Source organism: Vombatus ursinus, unplaced genomic scaffold (assembly GCF_900497805.2).
Source record: "Vombatus ursinus unplaced genomic scaffold, bare-nosed wombat genome assembly UNPS02014810.1, whole genome shotgun sequence".
In the NCBI taxonomy this organism is placed as follows: domain Eukaryota; kingdom Metazoa; phylum Chordata; class Mammalia; order Diprotodontia; family Vombatidae; genus Vombatus; species Vombatus ursinus.
Genome location: NW_020954588.1, coordinates 5968079 through 5987784, shown reverse-complemented (window position 1 = coordinate 5987784; position 19706 = coordinate 5968079). Strand labels below are relative to the sequence as shown.

The window sequence follows — 19706 nt, the reverse complement described above, 5'->3', positions numbered from 1 at the left end:
ATTTGTATGATCTCTTTGGGATACAGCCCTAGAAGTGCTATTACTGGGTCAAAAATAATTTATTTTTTAAACAGCATCGTATTTCAATTACATGTAAAGAACATTTTTTAACTTTCATTGTAGAAAAGTTTTTTCTACTTCCCTCCCCGCCCCCTTCCCTAAAATAGTAAGCAGTTTGATGTAGGTTATATATGTGTGTGAAATCATGTCAGTATATTTCCATATTAGGCATGTTGTGAAAAGAAACAGACCAAAAGAAAAAAAAAACATAAAAAAATGAAGTGAAAATACTACGCTTCGATCTGTGTTCAGACTACCTACATTAGTTCTTTCTCTGGATGTGGATAGTGTTTTCCATCAAGATTCCTTTGGAATTGTCTTGGATCATTATATTGCAGAGAAGAGCCAAGTTCATAGTTGATCATCGCACAATTTTGTTGTTACTGTATACAATGTTCTGATTATCCTCACTTTGCATCAGTTCATGTAAGTCTTTACAGGTTTTTCTGAAATTAGCCTGCTTGTCATTTTTTTTTTTTACTTCAAATATTTTTATTGCTGTTTCATAAAGTTAAGTATTCTAGAAGAAATAAAAAAATCAGTGTACTTGTAGTAAATAAGATTATATGTACATATACACAGCTAAGGAGAAGGAAGGAAGGGGAGAAATGATGTGAATAAGGCTACAAGCAGCAGTAACATTAATAACGACAGAAAACTAGCGGTGTAATAATATAAATAGCACTGCTTGTCATTTTTTATAGTACAATAATAGTCCATTATAATCACATACCACAGCTTGTTCAGCCATTCCCCAGTTGATGAACATTACCTCAATTTCCAGTTCTTTGCCACCACAAAAAGAGCTGCTACAAATATTTTGTACATGGAGGTCTTTTTCCCTTTTTTATGATCTCTTTGGGATACAGACCTAGCAGTGGTGTTGCTAGAACAAACCTGGGTAAATAATTTATAATAATTTCTATTTTCTCATTTGTTATGAATTCATTTTTTTTATAATAGTCCTGGTAATTTGGTCTTTTTTCCTTTGTAAAAATCAAATTAACTTATGGCTTATGTGTTTTACTGTCTTCCCTACCCCCCCCAAAAAATTAGCTCTTAGTTGTTAATTAACTAGGTTTTTTGCTTTTAATTTTGTTAATTTCATCCTTGATTTTCATATTTTTCTATTTTAATTGGCTATTAGTTACAGCTAATGTAATCCCTCTTTCACACAGCATTCCTTCAAATATTTGAAGACAAGTGTTATTTCTAAAGGTTTTTCTCCAATCTCTTCAACCTGTTTCTATGATCTTGATTTCTGGTACCTTAAACTTGCACTGTGTTCCTCTTAAAATGTGGCACTTTGAATTGAGCACAATACTTTTCAGGTGTAGTAACAAACTCATGAAAAATTAAAATCTGTCGATATAAAATAAAACTTAAACCTTTCTTCTGATTATAATTATTTTCTGCCTTTTTTTTTATAGTCCAGGCCTGCACAACTTGTGGGTTCATGGGCCACTTATGGCCCGAGGGCTGCTTGTAGCATGCCAGAGGATTTCAGCAGCCCATAAGAGGAAAATGTCCTCTACATTTTTACATTTGGGGTGCCTGAGGGCTGCAAGTTGTGCAGGCCTCTTATAGTCATCCCTAGTAAAAGTCCACTAAAACTTAACTTCAAAAAGGTAAACATAATTAGTAGAAATTGAGTTTTTGTTGTTTTGTTTTTGGGTGGATCAAGTGCTTCAATGGTTAATTGAAGGCTTTAACCTTTTCTAGTTCAGACTGTAGACTTTGGGACCTGAAGTGAGTGAGTTTTAGTTGATTGATTCTCTTCCAAGAAGAGGTTAATCCTTCAGCATGACCCACCCATCTTATTGGCACTTTTCACCTTTTCTCTGTGTTGAGTTTCTGAAGTCACGAAGATCATTCCAGAGGCCATGTCAGGAAAGCTTTCTGAGAACAGGCAATGTCTTCCTTTTTCTGAAGAGCAAAATATTTAACTTAGAATGATATTTATTTTAGATATTTTTCTCAGACTTTCTTAGCTAACTTTAGATGATCTTCACTGACTGGTTTTATGATTCTGCTGTGGCCTTACAAACTTAGTCTATATAAACTGTTTATTGGAATAGATTATTTGTGAACTTTAATTCTGTGACATGAAGACTGTCATTAGTTTTATTCTTTGACCTATCAACTAAGATATAAAATAATAGAATTTAAGAACAGCAGAAAGGGAACCTTAGAGATTTGTTAATAGGAAAAATATTATGTATAGGGATAGGTATTAGATAATATTTTTTGCCTGCAATGGTAGGCATATAATAAGAGCTCAGCAAATATTGTTAAATAGTGAGTTAACTTTTAGTCTGTTAAGTGAGGGACGACTTGAAGACATTTCAGGGTTATATGCATTTAGTGAATGTTGGGTTTCTCCAGGGGACTAGATTCCCCTCTTTTTAGTTGACCTTCATAGCTTTCCAAGTTAGTTTCTGATACATTAATGGACTGTTTTTCTTGCATATATTTTTAGTTAATAAGTTTTTGGACTTGTGGCAGTTAATTCAGTTGTGGTTTACACTCTTCTAATTGTAGTTGAAATCTAATCTGCTCTAAGCTGTTAGGGGAATACAAAGAAAGACCACTTAGGAATTTGATTCCTATTCCTTCTAAATTAGCAGAGTTCATCTCTCCTGCCCTGTTTATAGATTGCTTTTTCTATTTGATTTTTTTTTTGGTAGCATTTAGTTTTAAACATCTTGTTAACTAGAAAATATGCTTATTTGTTGGCTATGGCAGCGTCAACTGAGGAAAGCTGGACAGAGAGCAGTCCCGGAAGGTGCCAAACTCACGGGTGTGGCTACTACTACCTGTCAGGGAGCAACTTATCAGTTCTGTTTTGGTATACCAAGGTTGCAGAAGTCCAACTAACAGGTAAAAATTAAATTGTAATTTGTCCTTAAGTGGTGCTTAAAATACAAACTATTTTCTATTTTTTAATGTTATATACTGAATGTAATTTAAATGTTAGGTTTTGTCAAAGAAGCACTTTGGGGTATTAGAAATCTATCCAGTATATAAGTATTTGTCATGTAGTTTTGTTGGACCTGTTTTAGAATTTTAATAAACATTGTAAATACATTTCTAACGAATTCTATATGCAAAAGTACATTGGTGGTCTTGTTTTGAACAATATTAAGCTAATAAAATTTACAAAACAAAATTCTTAAGGGTTTCAAGTAGTTTTTTGATTATGCTTTTATGCTGTCATACATTAAAAATATAAAAGGAGTTAAAAGAAACTTAGTTGAAATGGTAGATCTTCATTGATTTCAGATCAAGGAAACTTTTGCTAGAACTTTCCTTAAAGAGCAAGCCACTGCACAAGTTTTTTTGGGGGAATCATAAAAACCGTGAGATTTTTGTTTTATTTAGAAACAAAACAAAAATTTAGTGTTTATATAAATGCAGCCTGCTCTCATCGGCTACTCATGCATTCTTGAATTGACTGAATGTCAGAAAAAGGTGTTAGGGTAACTGTGGGGCTTATAGAAGATATTAACATGGAGTAGGAATGACTGTGATGCCTATCATCCAGGAATTTATAATTTGTCTGAGGAAATATTTATTATGTTTTTATTAATTTCTTTTTTAAAGAAACATCTCTCACATTTTTCCCAGTATTTGTTTACCTGGCCCTCCCAGTAAGCCATCCCCACATAACAAATAGTATTTTTGAAAGGCGAAAAAAGAAAAAGAGGGAAAAATCATTCTAGATCAATACAGTGAAAAAAAAATTTTAAATTTGTGCAGTATGCAACGCTTATAGACCTTCTATTGCTGCAAACAGGTAGACTTGCAAGTATCTTTGTGGGGGGGGGCAGTTGGTGTTAAGTGACTTGCCTAGAGTCACACAGCTAAGTGAGTGTTGTGTTTCTGAGGCTGGATTTGAACTCAAGTCCTGCTTACTCCAGGGCCGGTGCTTTATCCACTGCGCCACCTAGCTTGCCCCCAAGTATCTTCTTATATCTCTTCTTTTGAGTCATACTTGTTTTTTATAAATATTCAATATTCATTTTTTTTTTGGCTTCTTTTTGTTTACATTGTTGTCGTCACTAGGAGCAGCTAGGTGGTCAGGTGGATAGAGTGTTAGGCCTGAAGTTAGGAAAACTTCCTTTGTGAGTTCAGATCTGGCCTCAGACACTTACTAGTTGTGTGATCCTGGAGAAGTCACTTAACCCTGTTTGCCTCACTTTCCTGAACTGGTGAAGGAAATGGAAAACTGCTCCAGTATCTTTGCAAAGAAAACCCAAGTGGGCACAGACAATCAAACATGACTGAAAAACGACTGAGCAACAACCAAAAGTCATTGTGCGTATTGTTTTCTTGGCTTTACTTACTCCACTCTGCATCAGTTCATGTAGGTCTTTCCATGCTTCTGTATTCGTCAGTTTCTTATAGTACAGTGGTCCATTACATTTTTCTACCAAGTTTGTTTAGCCATTCCCAAGTTCAGTGGGCATCTTCGTTTCCAAATCTTTGCTGTCAGAAGAAGTGTTATCAACATTTTGATATATAGGGGGACATTGTATTTATCAGTGACATTTTGGTTACTTTATTTGTATAATTCCGAAATGGTTTCCAAAATGATCCTGCAGATTCGAACTCTAGCGACAGTGTATCAGTTTGCCTATCTTCCTACTGACCCTCCAACACAGATTATTTCCATCTTTTATTGTCTGTTGATTTGCAGTGTCTGAAATGAAATCTCAAGCTTGTTTTTATTTATATTTCTCTTGTTTGTGATTTGGTGAGTTCTTTCATGTGATTGTTAATAGTTTACAGTTCTTTTGAGAACTGCTCTTTCACATCTTCTAACTCCTTACTTACCGTTTGAGTAATAGCTTTTGGTCATATATACATGTGTTCATATTTAGACATAAGTACATATCTGTTTGTTGTTTGTATCTTGAATACCCTACCTTCATCAGAGACATTTGCACCTAGAAGAAGAAGGGAATTGGGCAAATGGGAAAAAAAATTTGTATCACATTTTTCTAATTAGAGTTTGGTATCTAAGAAGTATAAATGACTAAAAGAAGAGTTTTAATATATGTTGAATTTTTACTTTGAATTAGCGTCTGAGGAGCTCAGTGTCCTGGGGTGATCAGGGAAGATCTCAGGGTCATAGGATCTTGAGCCCTCAAGCAGCATGAATTCTACCACGTAGAAGTAATTTGGGGAGGGTGAGGACCATATCAGGTGGAATCAGAGGAGACTTTGTGCTGAGCCCATGGAGTTGAGGAAAGAGTGCTTTTCAGGTCTGGTGGCCAACCGTGGAATGGAGACTAGACGTGGAATAGCCATTTTCACTGCAGTGTAGAGCTTGTGAGAGAGATTAGTATATGATAATAAGCACAGAAAGGTAAGATCATAGGAGCATAGATTTAGCAGGGGCCTTGGAGACCATCTAGTCTAGCATCCTCATTTTACAGCAGAGGAAATGTTAAGACCCAGGAAGCATAAATGACTTGCCTAGGAGAACCATAAAGCCAGACTGCTGAAGGGCTTTATATGTCAAATACAGTAGTGTGTATGGGATCCCAGAGGAACTGGGGAATGACATGTGGTCAGAGACCACAGCTTTAAAAATATCAGTTGACACTATGTGGGGGATAGTTTAGAAATAGGACAGAGACCAAGTAAGAGACTATTGTAATGATGCAGTTGAGAGGAGATGATCTGAACTCTGGATGGTCACTGTGTGAATGAATTCAAAAAGGGATGTAGTCTAGAGATGTTGATTTTCCCTCAGGACTTAGTAGCTAGTTGGATATAGTGGATGAAGGAGCATGAAAGTGTGAGTTATTGGAAGAATGGTGGCACCTTTTACAGAGATAGGAAATTTGGGAATAGATGGATGGATTTATATGGAAATAGCATAAATTTTGAGTTTGTGCAAGGGGCATCTAAGGGGAAATGTACAATGATAGTTCATTGGTAAGCTGAGACTAAAGCTCAGGAGGGAGACCAAGCCAGGATATATAATTCTGGTATCATTTGCATGGAAGTGTTGATTTCACTGTGGGAGCTGATGAAATTACCAAGAGAGTCTAAGAGCTCTTTGGACAGAGCCTAGGGTACATGTCATGTCAGGGATAAAGGTAGAAAAAATTACTTATTGCATAGTAACATCTATCTCACTGATGTTCCACATAAGTTGAATTAAAAAAAATAAGAATTTTATGAATATAAATTATGAATATAATACAATTTAAAAAATATATTAAACTTCTGTCTTTAAGTGCCAGGCTTACAGTACTTTCACCATTTTTGCTGGAACTGTAGTGGGCTTAATTCATTAGTTGTAAGTCTCTAATTATCTTTTACACTGCTTCTGATGCAGAAGAGAGCTTTCCAGAATTCATTATATAATTTTCGACAAACAGTATACAAAATGTAATGTAATATTTCCTTGCTTTTTGACTCAGGATTACTTTTCATATCAGTTACTGTTGGTGTTTTGTACTGTAATATTTTGATAGCCTCATTTTAAAGTTTTTGCCATGACAATAAGTACTAAAAACAGTGCTTTCTTTTGAGTTCTTTAACTGTGAATTATTACTGTGAACGACTCTACCTTTAACAGTTTCCTGACCCTAGTTGTTTTGTTTCTAATGCTTTAGCCATTCATTAAGATAGTAAATTGTTGTGAGGATCTTAGAGGCTTTCCTATCAATAAAGTCCATGTTTCTGCAACTCCATCTCCTATCTTGAAGAAATAGAGGGGAAAAGAGTTGTAAATCTTTTTTTTTTTTTCCATAAGTCAACATTTATTATTTAAGTTGAAGAACAGGTAATGAAGGGGGTGGGAGGCAAATTCATAACAGAGTTCAAGGTGGAGCCCTAGGGGAGAGGGAAGAAGGGAGGAGAAAAGGAGATGAGAGCCTGTCCTCTGTGTCTGCTCTACATGGGGTTGATCCTGATTTCTAAATAAAGCACAAGATAAGGTGAGGTTCCAGGGGCTACAGGTTTAGGAAACATCAAGAGGTGGCCATCCAACCAGAGGTGAGGCCTGGAATTCTCCTTGGATCAGGAGCACTGCTTCCGAATTCAATTCCTAAAAGGAATTGAAGCATAGTGATAAGTTCCATCCCACATATTTCAGCTCTCATAAAACATTCTTGAAGTTAAAGTCTTTGAGCTGAAGAATTCTTTCATCGCCTCTCTAACTTTGCTTCTAGTTTCTTTGAATATGCATCCAACTTGTAAGCTGCCTGTTTGCTCCTTAATTAAAGTGATTTGATCCAGATAAGGCTGAAGTGCTGCACATTTATGGTTTAAGTCCTTTAGGTTTCTACTTAAATTTACTGCAAATCAAGCTAGTCAATTTGTTCATGTTTTCCAGAAGTTTGTGGTCTTCACCGGTGGCTGTCAGCTCGCCTGTTAGGTACGTGGCCATTTGGGAGAACATGTCCTGGCACAGCCCCGTGATGTCTGCTTCAGCGAGCTCTGTGGCCACCTTGGGCCACCATGGCATCATCTGACAAAGGAAAGGAGGAAGGATGGTGATGGGGGAGGAAGGGAGGGGAGGGGACAGTAGGGGAGGAGAGGGAAGGGGAGAAAAAGGAACGGGTGAAGAGTCAAGAAGGAGGGGTAAGGAGAGAAAGGAGTTGTCCAGTAAGTCAGAAATAGAGCTGGGTGGGGGAATGTAGGATTCTTGGCCTGAGCCTTTTCCCAAAATGGAGGCCTTGGAAGGAACTCACCAACTGAAGAATGGGTCAGCTGGGATAGGAGATATTCTAGGGTAAGATGGCAAGGTGGGAGTCAGAAGCCCAGCAGAAAGTTGGAATGGAGAAAATCATGCTACTGTTGTGACTGGGTCCAACACAAATTTATATTATACAACCTCAATTAGGCCTTTACTACTGGTAAGCAATTGTACCCTACCTCCCATATCAACTCACTATCCCACTCCGCACAGCTGGTCTTCCAAAACTTTTCCTCCCTCCTCAAACACCCTTTCCCCCATTGTCTGCGATGAGAACCTTATCTTATATTTTACAGAAAAATTGAAGCCATTGGCTGTGAACTCCTTCTCTCCTCTTCCTTACCTTCTGTCACTCAAGTTCTTTCTGCCTCTTTTCCTTACCAAAGGTAACACTCTTTGTTCAAGTGATCTCATTCTATCCTGTCTTCTCCAAAGGACTACCCCCTCTGTCATCCTTACTCATTTGGACATGTTGTTTCCTAATCACTTATTTCGGTTTGTCCCTGACCTCTGGCTCCTTCCCTATTGACTACAGTTATGCCCATGCCCCTCACCCTGGAAAAAAAACCTTATGGCCTATATCTCTTTGACCTTTGTAGCTAAATTCCTGGATATAATAGGTACCTCCACTTTCTATCCTCTCACTCTCTTCTTAACTCCTTACAGTCTGGTTTTGGACCTTTCTACCAAAACTGCTCTCTCCAGAGTTACTGATGATCCCTTAGTTGCCAGATCCAGTGGCTTCAATCCTCATTCTCCTTGATCTCTCTGTGGTCTTTGACACTATAGATCATTCTCTCTTCCTTGATGTTCTTCTCTCTAGGTTTTTAGGACACCTCTCTCCTCGTTTTCCTTTTACCTGACTATCTGACTGCTCCTTCTCTGCCCCCTTTGTTGGATCCTTTTTCATATCTCATCTCTTTAAACCGTTAAGTGTGCTTCAGGATTCTATCTACTTTTCTCCATTTATACTAGTTTTCTTGGTGATCTCATCAGCTTCCGTGAATTTAATTACCATGTCTTTGCTGATGATTCTCAAATCTGCCTCTCCTGCCTGAGACTCTGCTGACCTCCAATCTTGTATCTCCAACTGTCTTTCAGACAACTTGAACTGGATGTTCAGTAGACACTTTCAACTAATTGTGTCCAAAATGAACTTTATTATCTTTCTGCCTAACCCTCTCCCTCCTCCTACCTTCCCACTTACTTTTGAGGGCAACACTATCCTCCTAGTTCCTCAGGTTTACAAAACCTAGGAGTCATCTTGGACTCTTCACTATCTCTCACCCCTTCCATCACTAAGCTCTTGTCATGGCCTGTTGATTTCACCTTTGCAGCATCTCTCAAATACACCCCCTTCTCTCCTCTGATACCACCAACACTCTTGTGCAGATCTTTATCACCTCATGTCTGGACTACTGTGCCCAGGGCTGCACATCCTGCATCCTGCCATTTCGTGTGGCCCGAAATCCCATCCGTTCCCCGTTTAGCCACTAAAGTGGCTAAAGATTTTCCCAAAATGCATGTCTGCCCATGTTACCCCATCTACTCAAGAAACTTCGGCGGTTCTTTATTGCCTGTAGTTACAAATATAAAGTAATCTGACTTACAAAGCCCTTTATAACCTAGTCCCCTCCCAATTTTCCTATAGCCTCCTGGCTGTACCATGAAGAAGACACTCGATCTCTTGACTCTGGACATTTTCTCTGGCTGTCCTGCATGTGTGGAACACTCTGTCTCCTCTTTTGCAACTGCTGACCTTGCTGACTTCCTTGAAGTCCCAGTTAAAATCCAGCCTTCTACAGAAAGCCTTCCCCTAACTCTACCCTCTTAATTCCAATGCTTTCACTCTCTTAATTATTTCCTCTTTGTGTTTGTGTTTGTGTGTGTGTGTGTGTGTATACGTGTCATATTTGTATGTTATCTCCCTTATTAGATTAAGTTCCTTGAGAGCAGGGATTGTCTTTTGCTGCTCTTTGTATCCCTAGCACTTAGCACAGTGCCTGGCACATAACTGGTGCTTAATAAATATTTATTGAATGAGTGAGTAAGTTAGCATTGGGTGATGATGATCTAGCATAGGAGACACAACATAGGAATAGTCAGACAGGTAGGAGAAGAGAAAGCTGGTCAGTAGTTCCATGTGCTTTAAAAAAAATGATGAGAATTCAGAAACGGCTGTCAGATTTGGCAATTAAGAAGGTATTATTGGTAATTTTGGAAAAAGCAGTTTCAGCTGCAGAGATCAGAATCCTCCTCATCTCAAAGCTACCTTTTTCTAGAAGTTCATCAGAGCATGGGAAGAGAGATTTAGGATAAGGGAGATAGTTATTGGGGATGGTAGAATCTAGTGAGTTTTTTTTCCCTTGTAAGGGATAGGTAGGACACTTGAATATTTTAGGCAGCAGGGAGGGAACCAGTAGATATGGGCACGTTGGTTCAGTCTGTTGGAGAAGATCTGAGGGATGAGATCCAAGAATACATATAGTGGAATATTTCCTTTTTAAAAAAAAAAACTTCTTTAAGAAATATTCTTCGTTAAGCAAAAAGGACATAGTTATTAGTTTCTACTTACCAACAATGTGTAATAGCCCAGATAGAGAATGGAATAAAAGAAATAGACATCTCAGTACATATTAGGGCCCTTCTTTTCCTACTAGAGTCAGCTGACTGGTGTAGTATTTAGAACAGTGGAATCAGAAGACCTGATTTTGAATCCTGTTTCAGATACTTAGTGGTTGTGTGACCCTGGGCAAGTCACTTAGGTACTGTGTGCTTCAGTTTCCTCATCTGTAAAATGAGGGTAATAGCACCTACCTCTCAAGGCATAAAATTAAGTAAACAGACATGTTGGCTGTGTCTCAGAACTTAATGCCTCAATCCACAACTGTTAGAACCTATAATCTCTCTGCCAAGAGTAGGAGCTATATTGTACTGTTCAGTAGTGTCAAGATAAGCCATAGCCTTGATTAGAGTTTATGTCTTTGATTTTTTTTTCCTTTTCATTGCTATGGCAATTGACTTAATTGTATTCCTGGTTTTCCTTTTCTTTGCATCAGCTTATTTATGTCTCCCCAGTTTTACATATTATTGTGGATTAATAATACTCCATTCCCTGTTACGCTAGTTTACTCCCAATCAGTGGGTGTCCACTTTGTTTCCAGTTTTTTGTTAGACAGATGCACTGCCTTAATAAATATTTTGGCATAACCTGGACCTTTCCCTTTGTGTTTGTTGTTAGTTACATGCCTGGTAGTATTGCTGGTTTTAAAGGGTATCTATGCACAGTTTAATGACTTTTCTAGCACAATTCTAAATGATTTTGCAGAGAAGACAGACCAGTCTGCATTGGTTTTTCTGTAGATCCTCCAACATACCCTGTTTTCATTTTTGTCATCTTGGCCAATATTCTGAGGTGTGAAACCTCAGTTTTAAGTTTTCATTTCTCTTAAAAGTGATTTGGAACATTTCATACAATTCTTTAGAGTTTTATAATTTATTTTGAAAACTGCCTGTTTCTATCACAAACATGTCTAGGCCTCATTGTCACTTCAAAAAATAGTCCTTTCGTGGATTTCTTTATCTTTTTTCGGTGATTGAATAGCTGCTTTTATTCTAGGTGATTTGAGTTTGTTTTTTTATGAAAAAGCTTTTTTTTTTTTTTTAAACTTTTATACCATTGTTTAAGAATTCTTCCCTTCATCATAGTTGTGCAAAAACTTTCTTCCATTTTCAGCATATTCTTTGTTTTAAAATTTTTTTATTCATTTTGAACTTAGATAGAAAAAATAAAATTTTTTTTTTTGATTAGGCAGTGGGGTTAAGTGACTTGCCTAGGGTCACACAGCTAGTAAATGTTATGTGTCTGAGGCTGGATTTGAACTCAGGTCCTCCTGAATCCAGGGCCAGTGCGCACCTAGCTGCCCCCCAAAAAATAAAATTTTTAAATCAACATTATCTTACAGCACAACACAAAGAGGATTCAATATGAAATCATGAACTTTCATTTTGAACTGTTTAATTTTTTTTGAAAAAGCTATGTAATAATACCACTACACATTGGTTTCTTAGCTACCCTGACTTTCTGTGCTTCCTTCTGAGTTTTCTTTTGTTCTCTGCTGTACACTTAGTTTTTTTTTCTTCCCTTCCTCCCTCCTCCACCTCACACTAGAGATGGCCACCATTAGACCCAGATATATATTTATATGTAAAACAATACTTATATTTATCAGTTCTTTCTCTGCAGGTGGATAGCATCATTCTCCATACGTCCTTTGTAGTTGATTTATAATACAGTAATTTAGTCATTCACAGTTGTTATTTGAACAATATTGCTGTTACTACATACAATGTTCTCTTGGTTCTGCTCATTTCACTCCATTATTTCCTGTAAGTCTTCCCATATTTTTCTAAAATCAATTGGTTCATCATTTCTTACAGCACAGTAGTATTCCATCACCATCAAAAACACAACTCGTTTAGACATTCTCTAATGAGCATCCCCTCTGTTTCCACTTTTTTGCCACCGCAAAGAAAGCTGCTGTAATTGTTTAGAATATGTAAGTTCTTTCCTTTTTCTCTAGTTATCTTTGTAAATAGACCTAGTAGTGGTATTGCTCTGTCAAAGGGTATAGGCAGTTTGATAACTCTCTGGGCATAATTTGAGATAGCTCCCAAAATGATTGGATCAGTTCGGGTTCACAGTTCCACCAACAGTGTATTAGTGTCCCAGTTTATCCATATCCCTCCCTATATTTGTCATTTTCCTCTTCTGTCATTTTAGCTGATTGGAATAGGTATGAGATGATAACTCAAAGGTGTTTTAATTTCCATTTCTCAACTCAGTAAGGATTTAAAGAATTTTCCATGTTACATATAGTTTTGATTTCTTTACTGAAAAACTGCCTGTTCTTATCTTTGACCACTTAATAATTGGGGAATGACTCATACTTTCATAAATTTGACAGAGTTCTATATATTTGAGATTTGAGAGCTGTATCTGAGAAACTGTATAAAAAAATCCCCTCCCCCCAATTTTCTGCTTTCCTTCTTAAAGCATTTGTTTTATTTGTATACAAAAACCTTTTTAATTTCATGTATTTTACACTTCACAATGCTCTATCTCTTGTTTATTCATAAATTCTTCTATGCACAAGTCTGATAGGTAATATATTTCATGTTCTTCCAATTTTTCTTACATCTCCCTTTATATTTAGGTCATGTATTCATTTTGACCTTATATTAAGATTTTCTGCCAGAATGCTTTCTAGTTTTCCCATCAATTTTTACCAAATAATGAATTCTTAACCCAAAAGCTTAAATCATTATATTTGTCAAACACAATGTTGCTTTAATCACTTACTACTACGTATTACATGTCTGCTCTGTTTCACTTATCTAGGCAGTGCCTGAATGTTTTGATAATTACTGCCTTATAATATAGTTTAAGATCTCGTACTGCTCAACCTCCTTCTTTTACATTGTAAAAAATTAATTCCTTTGGTATTCTTCATCTTTTGTTTTTCCGAATTGTTATTTTTTTTCTACTACCTCAATAAAATAATTTTTTGGTAGTTTAATTGGGGTAGCATTAAATAAATACTCAGGTAGGATTGTCAGTTTATTATATTGGCTCTGCCTACCCATGAACAATTCTCCAGTTATTTAAATCTGATTTTATTTCGTGTTCATATAGTTCCTGGGCTTGTTTTGGCAGGTATACTTCCAAATATTTTTATATTGTTTACAGTTATTTTAAATGGGGTATTGCTTATTATCTTTTCTTGCAGGGTTTTGTTGGTGATATATAGAAATGCTGATTGTGTGGATTTATTTTCTTTTTACCTTGCTAAAATTATTGTTTCCATAACCTTTTAACTGAATCTCTAGGATTTTCCAAGTATATAATCATTATCTGCAAAAAGTAATAGTTTTATTACCTCATTGCCCATTATGATTCCTTTATTTTCTTATTCTTCTCAGGGAAATTGCTAAGCATTACTAATACAATACTGAATAATTTTGCTGATAATGGGCACTTTTGTTTCACTTGATCTTATTGGGAAGGCGCCTAGCTTATCCCCATTACAAATAATGCTTGCTGATGGTCTTAGGTAGATGACTTCTCATCATTTTAAGGAAAAATCCATTTATACTTGGGCCTTCAAATATTTTTGATAGCAGTGGGTGTTGTATTTTCTCAAGCTTTTTTTACATTACATGATTACTTTTGTTGCTGACTTAATCAATTATATTAAGTGTTACTTATGTTAAAACAGCCCTGCAATCTTGGTATATTTCCCACTTAGTCATAATGTATAATATTTATAATATATTGTTATAGTCTCCTAGCTAACATTTTATTTAGGATTTTTACATCCATATTCATTAATGAAATTAGTCTCTAATTTTCTTTCTCTTTTTTTTCTTTTCCACATTTAGTTCTATTTGTTTTATCTATGTCTATTATCCCAAATAATTTATTTAATACTGCAACTAATTGATCTCTAAATATTTGGTAGAATTCACTTGTAAATCCACATAGTGCTGTTGCTTTTTTCTTAAGAAGCTTATTTATGATCTGTTCAATTTTCTTTTCTAAAATAGGTTTATTTAGATATTTTATTTTTTTCTGTTGATCTAGGCATTATATTTTTGTAAGTATTCCATTTTACTTAAATTGTTAAAATTTATTGGCGTGTAGTTGGGCAAAATAACTCCTTATGATTGCTTTGATTTCATTTTCATTAGTGGTATAGTCACCTTTTTCATGTTTGATACTACTGATTGGGTTTCTTTTTATTTTAGAAATCATAATCAATGGTTTATTTTACTGGTTTTTTTTTTAACCCTACTTTTATTTATTAATTCAGTGGTTTTCTTACATTCAATTTGATTAATCTCAATTTTTAGGATTTCCAATTTGGTGTTTAATTGGGGATTTTTAATTTGTTCTTCTAGTTTTTAAAATTACATACCCAATTCATTGAGCTTTCTCTTTCTTTCTTTTATTGATGTATTTAGAGATATAAATTTTCCTCTATTGCTTCTGCTGCATAGGTGTGGTGGGTTGTTTTTGTTTTTGTTTTTTTTGCTTCTGTTAGCTAGCAAGTGTTAGATGTCTGAGGCCAGATTTGAACTCGGGTCCTGACTGCAGGGCCAGTGCTCTATCCACTGCAACATCTAGCTGCCCCTCTCATAGGTTTTCATATGTTGTTTCATTATCATTACTTCAACAAATTATTTGTTGTTTCTTTAACTTGTTCTTTAAGCTACTCATTCTTTAAGATTAGGTTATTTTGTCTCCAATTAATTTTCAATCTGTTTCCATAACCTCTTATTAAATATAATTTTTATTGCAATATGATCTGAAAAGGATGCACTTAATCTTTTCTGCATTTAATTGTAAAGCTTTTATGCTCCACTGTATGGTCAGTTTTTGTAAAGACGCCATGTACTGCTGAGAAAAAGATTTATACCTTCCCATTCACATTCAGTTCTCTCCAGAATCTGTCATATTTTTAGCTTGTTCACAGATTCTATTCATCTCCTTGACTTCTTTCTTATTTATTTTTTGGTTTGATTTATCTAGTTCTGAGAGGGGAAGGTTGAAGTACCCCACTATTATAGTCTTGCTATTTCTACCTATAATGCATTTAGCTTTTCCTTTAAAAATTTGAATGCTATAACATTCATATATAGGCAGATAGTTTTGGTATTGGTATTATTTCATTATCTATGGTACATTTTACCGTAGTGTAGTTTCACTCTTTATCTCTTAATTTTTTTTTCTCTTTCAATTAAATCTATTTTAGCTTTAAGATCATGATTGCTATCGCTCCTTTTTTTTTTCTTCTTTGCGTCAACTGAAGCATAATAAATTCTACTCCAGCCCTTTATTTTTACAGTGTCAGCTAGTTCTTTGAATGTGACATTTTATATTTAGGATGAATATCCATTTGAACTTATTTTAGTATATAATCTAAGATGTGAATTTAACCCTAACTTTTGCAAAACTGATTTCTATTAGTTTTTTAGTTTATTAAGCATAGTCTTGCTTGCCTAGTCTGTTCCATTGATGAATTTGTCTATTTTTCTACTCATTCCACGTAGTTTAGGTGATCAGTGCCCTAAAATAATTTGCTATTTTGTCATTCTAAGTCATTGTCATTTCCCCTCTTTTTTCTCTATTATTTCTCTTGAGGTTCTTGAACTTTTCATTCTTAAGATGAATTTTTTTTTTCTTACAATTGTAGTTCTGTAATCCCTTCATAGTTGGGTATGCCAGTAAATGTTTAATTCAGGTAGAATCATCATTTTTGTTTTATAAATTTAGTCGAACAGTAGGAAAGCAGATTAGATTTCCTTTGTGAAATTACAAAACTCCTCTTGTAAACCAGAGCTTATCTTGGAAATAAAGGCACTTTTTTAAAAAGTACCAACATTTTACCACTATTGCTATTTGGAGGCAGGATATGGACTATAGCAGAGGTGTCAAATTCAACTGGGCAAAACTCTGGGCCAAAACCGGATTAAAATGTAATTGGAAAATGTTTAATTAAATAAAATGCAGTGTGACATAGATAATGTTAATTTGTGGTTTTGTAAAGTAATATGTAGCCCTGCAACAATCTCCAGGACAACTGAAAGTGATTATGACAGGAAAGAAAATGGAGAGAAGGTCCTAGTAGATAAAAGTTTATAACTAGTGAGGAAATGGGAAGAACTTGTAATAAAGATGTTTTGGGGGAAGATGTATGATAGTAATAGAAGGTTGGCTACTCATGTATCAAAGGCAAAGGGGTGATAAATGGACAATCAGAGTGTTCCACTGGTATATAATTTCAGGAGAAAGTGAGGGCCTCCAGTGTGTTTAGTAGACCTCCTGTTACAAACTTATTGCAGAACATGAAAAAGGTTGGCCCAAAGTGGTTGGTAGGTATGGATGGGCTGTTCTCTGATTCATTGAAGGAAATGTTAAAATAAATAAGATCATAGCTATTTTAGTGTTGTGTTAACAATTCTTTTAGCACAATAATGAACAATTATTTTTTTTTCCTGTATCAATGTCTTGTAGTTGTCATTTGCCCTTTTTTTCGTATTTGTTTGAAGTATTGGTTAGCTACCAGATTTTGATTTTTTTTCTTTTTCATCTTACTGTATTTTGTTAGGAATACACATTCATTTTTGATTTACTCTTGTTTTTATTTGAAAGGTTTCTAATGTTTTTGTTTAAAATAATGCTAGCTTTCTATTTCAAATATATATTGCTTAAGGATAAGGAAAATTTCATTCTTCCTATGCTTTTTAGTGTCAAGTGTTCGATCTGAGGCCGGATTTGAACTCCTCGGGTTCTCCTGACTTCGGGGCCGGTGCTCTATCCACTGCACCACCTAGCTGCCCCTGAATTTCATTGGAGGTGTTTTTCTTCATCTATTGATACAAGTGTTTTTGTTTTTTGTTTTGTTTTGCTATTTGATTTGTTTATTGCCAAGCTTATATAGAGCTTTAAGGTTTTTGAAGTGCTTTGCAAATGTTATCCAATTTAATCCTCACAACAATTCTGGGAGGGTGGGGTATTATCCCCATTTTACAGTTGAGGAAACTGGAGTGAAGTGACTTGTCTGGGTGCTACATCAGAAGTGGTATCAGAGGTGTTTTGTGAGTGACTTTACTTCTAAAGTTTCAAATTGTTTTCTAGAATGATGTTGGAATAATATTTTAGTGTGCCTGCCTTTCCATAATCTCTAGAACATTTTCTGTTTTTTTCTCCCACATCTTTTCCAATTAATGTGTGAGATGTGGAACCTTACTCATTTGAATTTTTATTTCTTCGGTTATGTGATTTGGAGTATATTTTCATATGACTATTGTAATGTTTTGTATTTCTTTTGAAAACTGATCATATCCTTTAACCATTTGTTAGGGGTTGGTTTCATATGCTTATGTCAGTGCAGTGACTGGATGTAAATATAACGGTTATTTTTTTCTTGAGACACAGTGTTCGTTCTCTCTCTCTCTCTTTCTCTCTCTCTGCTCGAGGCAATCAGGGTTAAATAGACTTGCCCAGGGTCACGCAGCTATTGAGTATCATGTGTCTGAAGCTGGATTTGAACTCAGTCCTCCTGACTCCAGAGCCAGTGATGTGCCACCTAGCAGCCCTAATGCACTTCAGTCTCTTTCTTGAAAGGACTTCATTCAATTAATATTTATTAACTGTTAACTATTTATATAGAAAAGAATTGCAGATTTTCCTAATTTGTAGGAACTTTCAATTTTTAGGGTCCTGTTGTTTATAAAGCATCAAAATGTTCCCTAATTTTTTGACTTATTAATTAGATAAAGTCATTAAGTATGACTTTATCAGAGCTATGATATGTGTGTTGGTACTGTGATTTACCACACTATAGTGGCATTCCAGTGTGGTGGCATTAAGTGTCTACAAAAGCTGATAACACTCCTGTGTATGAACCCTGTTGGCAGCAAGGTAGAACCATAGGTTTTAGGTGAAATTATCTGTTTGTTTAAGGTGTATTTATTAGAAAATGTTCTTCAAGTCTCATACTTGGTACTCAGGTGAAAGATCAGTCAGTCTTCAAGCATATACATATTCTAGGCCAGGTACTATGCTAAATTCTGGGCATACAAAGAGAAAAGTGAAAGCAGTCGCTACCTTTAGGTAGTTTTTGGAGTGAATACCTGCAGCTGGGAGGAGGGAAGTTGGGAAAGATGTAAAAGATGGTCCTCCAGCAGTTTTGAAGGAAACTAGGAATTCCAAGAGGTGAGCATTTCAGAGATGAGGAAAGCCTATGTAGAGGCAAAAAAGAAACTGGAGATGGCAAATGAAAAAAAAAAAATGCGTTCATTGAGCAGTAGTATGGTGTGTAGGAGTGTGTGGCTCTGTGTGTGTGTATGTATAGATAAGAAACTTTTTTAATCTTTGCAAAAAGATTTATTCTGTTTCAAGGAAATAGGACAATCTATATGTAACATTTTATTCATGGTAGTAATGAGATAAACAATGTTCTTGATGGGAAATCTTACATGACTTGATATTCAGTCTGTGAAGCATCATTAGTTTGTAGCTTCCAGAATTTCAATGATTACTTTTTAAAGATAAAAGATTATTACTAAAAAGAAGTTTGAAGCAAAGGAAGGGATGATTGCATGTCAGACTAATCAGAATCACACTTTGGCTCCTTAAAAGTCTTAACTAATTTCCACTTGTTGAAACTTCACATCAGTGTCTATTCCTGTCAATTGTTGAACTCTTTGCACTTTGACTTCTCTCTACACCTCCTCAAATGAAACAACTTTTTCCAAGATCTTCCAATGACTTTTTTTATTGCTAAGTCTAATAACAACCCTTTCTTTCAGTCCTGATGCTTGTTGACCTCCCTATAGCGTTTTATACTTTTTTTTACCACCTCTTCTAGGTATTCCACTTCTCCCTGGGGTTTCTTGACAACTGCTTTGTTTTGGTGTTCTGCCTATTTGACTAGTTCTTAATTTACTCTGCCCTCTATATACACTTTATTCTCTCTCTTCCTCTCTCTCTTTCTTTCTCTCTCTCTCTCATTCTTGATTATCTTATTAGCTTCTACTGGTTCAAATTTTATCTTCAGAGTTTACAAAGGAGAACCCCCCCCCAAAAAAAACAGAACAAAAAACCCTAACAAGCCCAACATTTCTCCAGTCACTGAGGTTCATAACTTAAGGCTTCTCCAAGGCTCTGCCGTCTCTTATCTCCTCCTACCTCTATTGTCTAATCATTGACTAAGTCTTGAATTAATCCTACCTCCAAGTGCTTGTTATCTGTCTCATTCTTACCTCTCATGCCATCACCACCCTTGTTCAGGCTTTCATCCTTTCCCACAGGGAGCTATTGCAGCATTTCCTAATTGGTCTCCCTGGCTCCAGTGTCTTCTCT

The 19706-nt window shown here is 35.7% G+C and overlaps 1 protein-coding gene across 10 annotated transcripts in view; it reads left to right on the top strand.

Annotated features, from left to right (window-relative positions):
* The window catches only part of TRIP12 (thyroid hormone receptor interactor 12), a 185227-nt gene that overhangs the window by 50363 nt on the left and 115158 nt on the right, over positions 1-19706 (top strand). For 8 of the 10 annotated variants that reach the window (XM_027876110.1, XM_027876119.1, XM_027876117.1 and 5 more), the window contains exon 2: positions 2806-2940. The exons of 1 other annotated variant lie outside the window; for it this stretch is intronic. The gene's annotated coding sequence lies outside the window, so the exon portion shown is untranslated. Of the gene's footprint in view, positions 1-2805; positions 2941-7414; positions 7457-19706 lie in introns of all 10 variants that reach the window. One more of the 10 variants, XM_027876111.1, reaches the window with a different exon arrangement.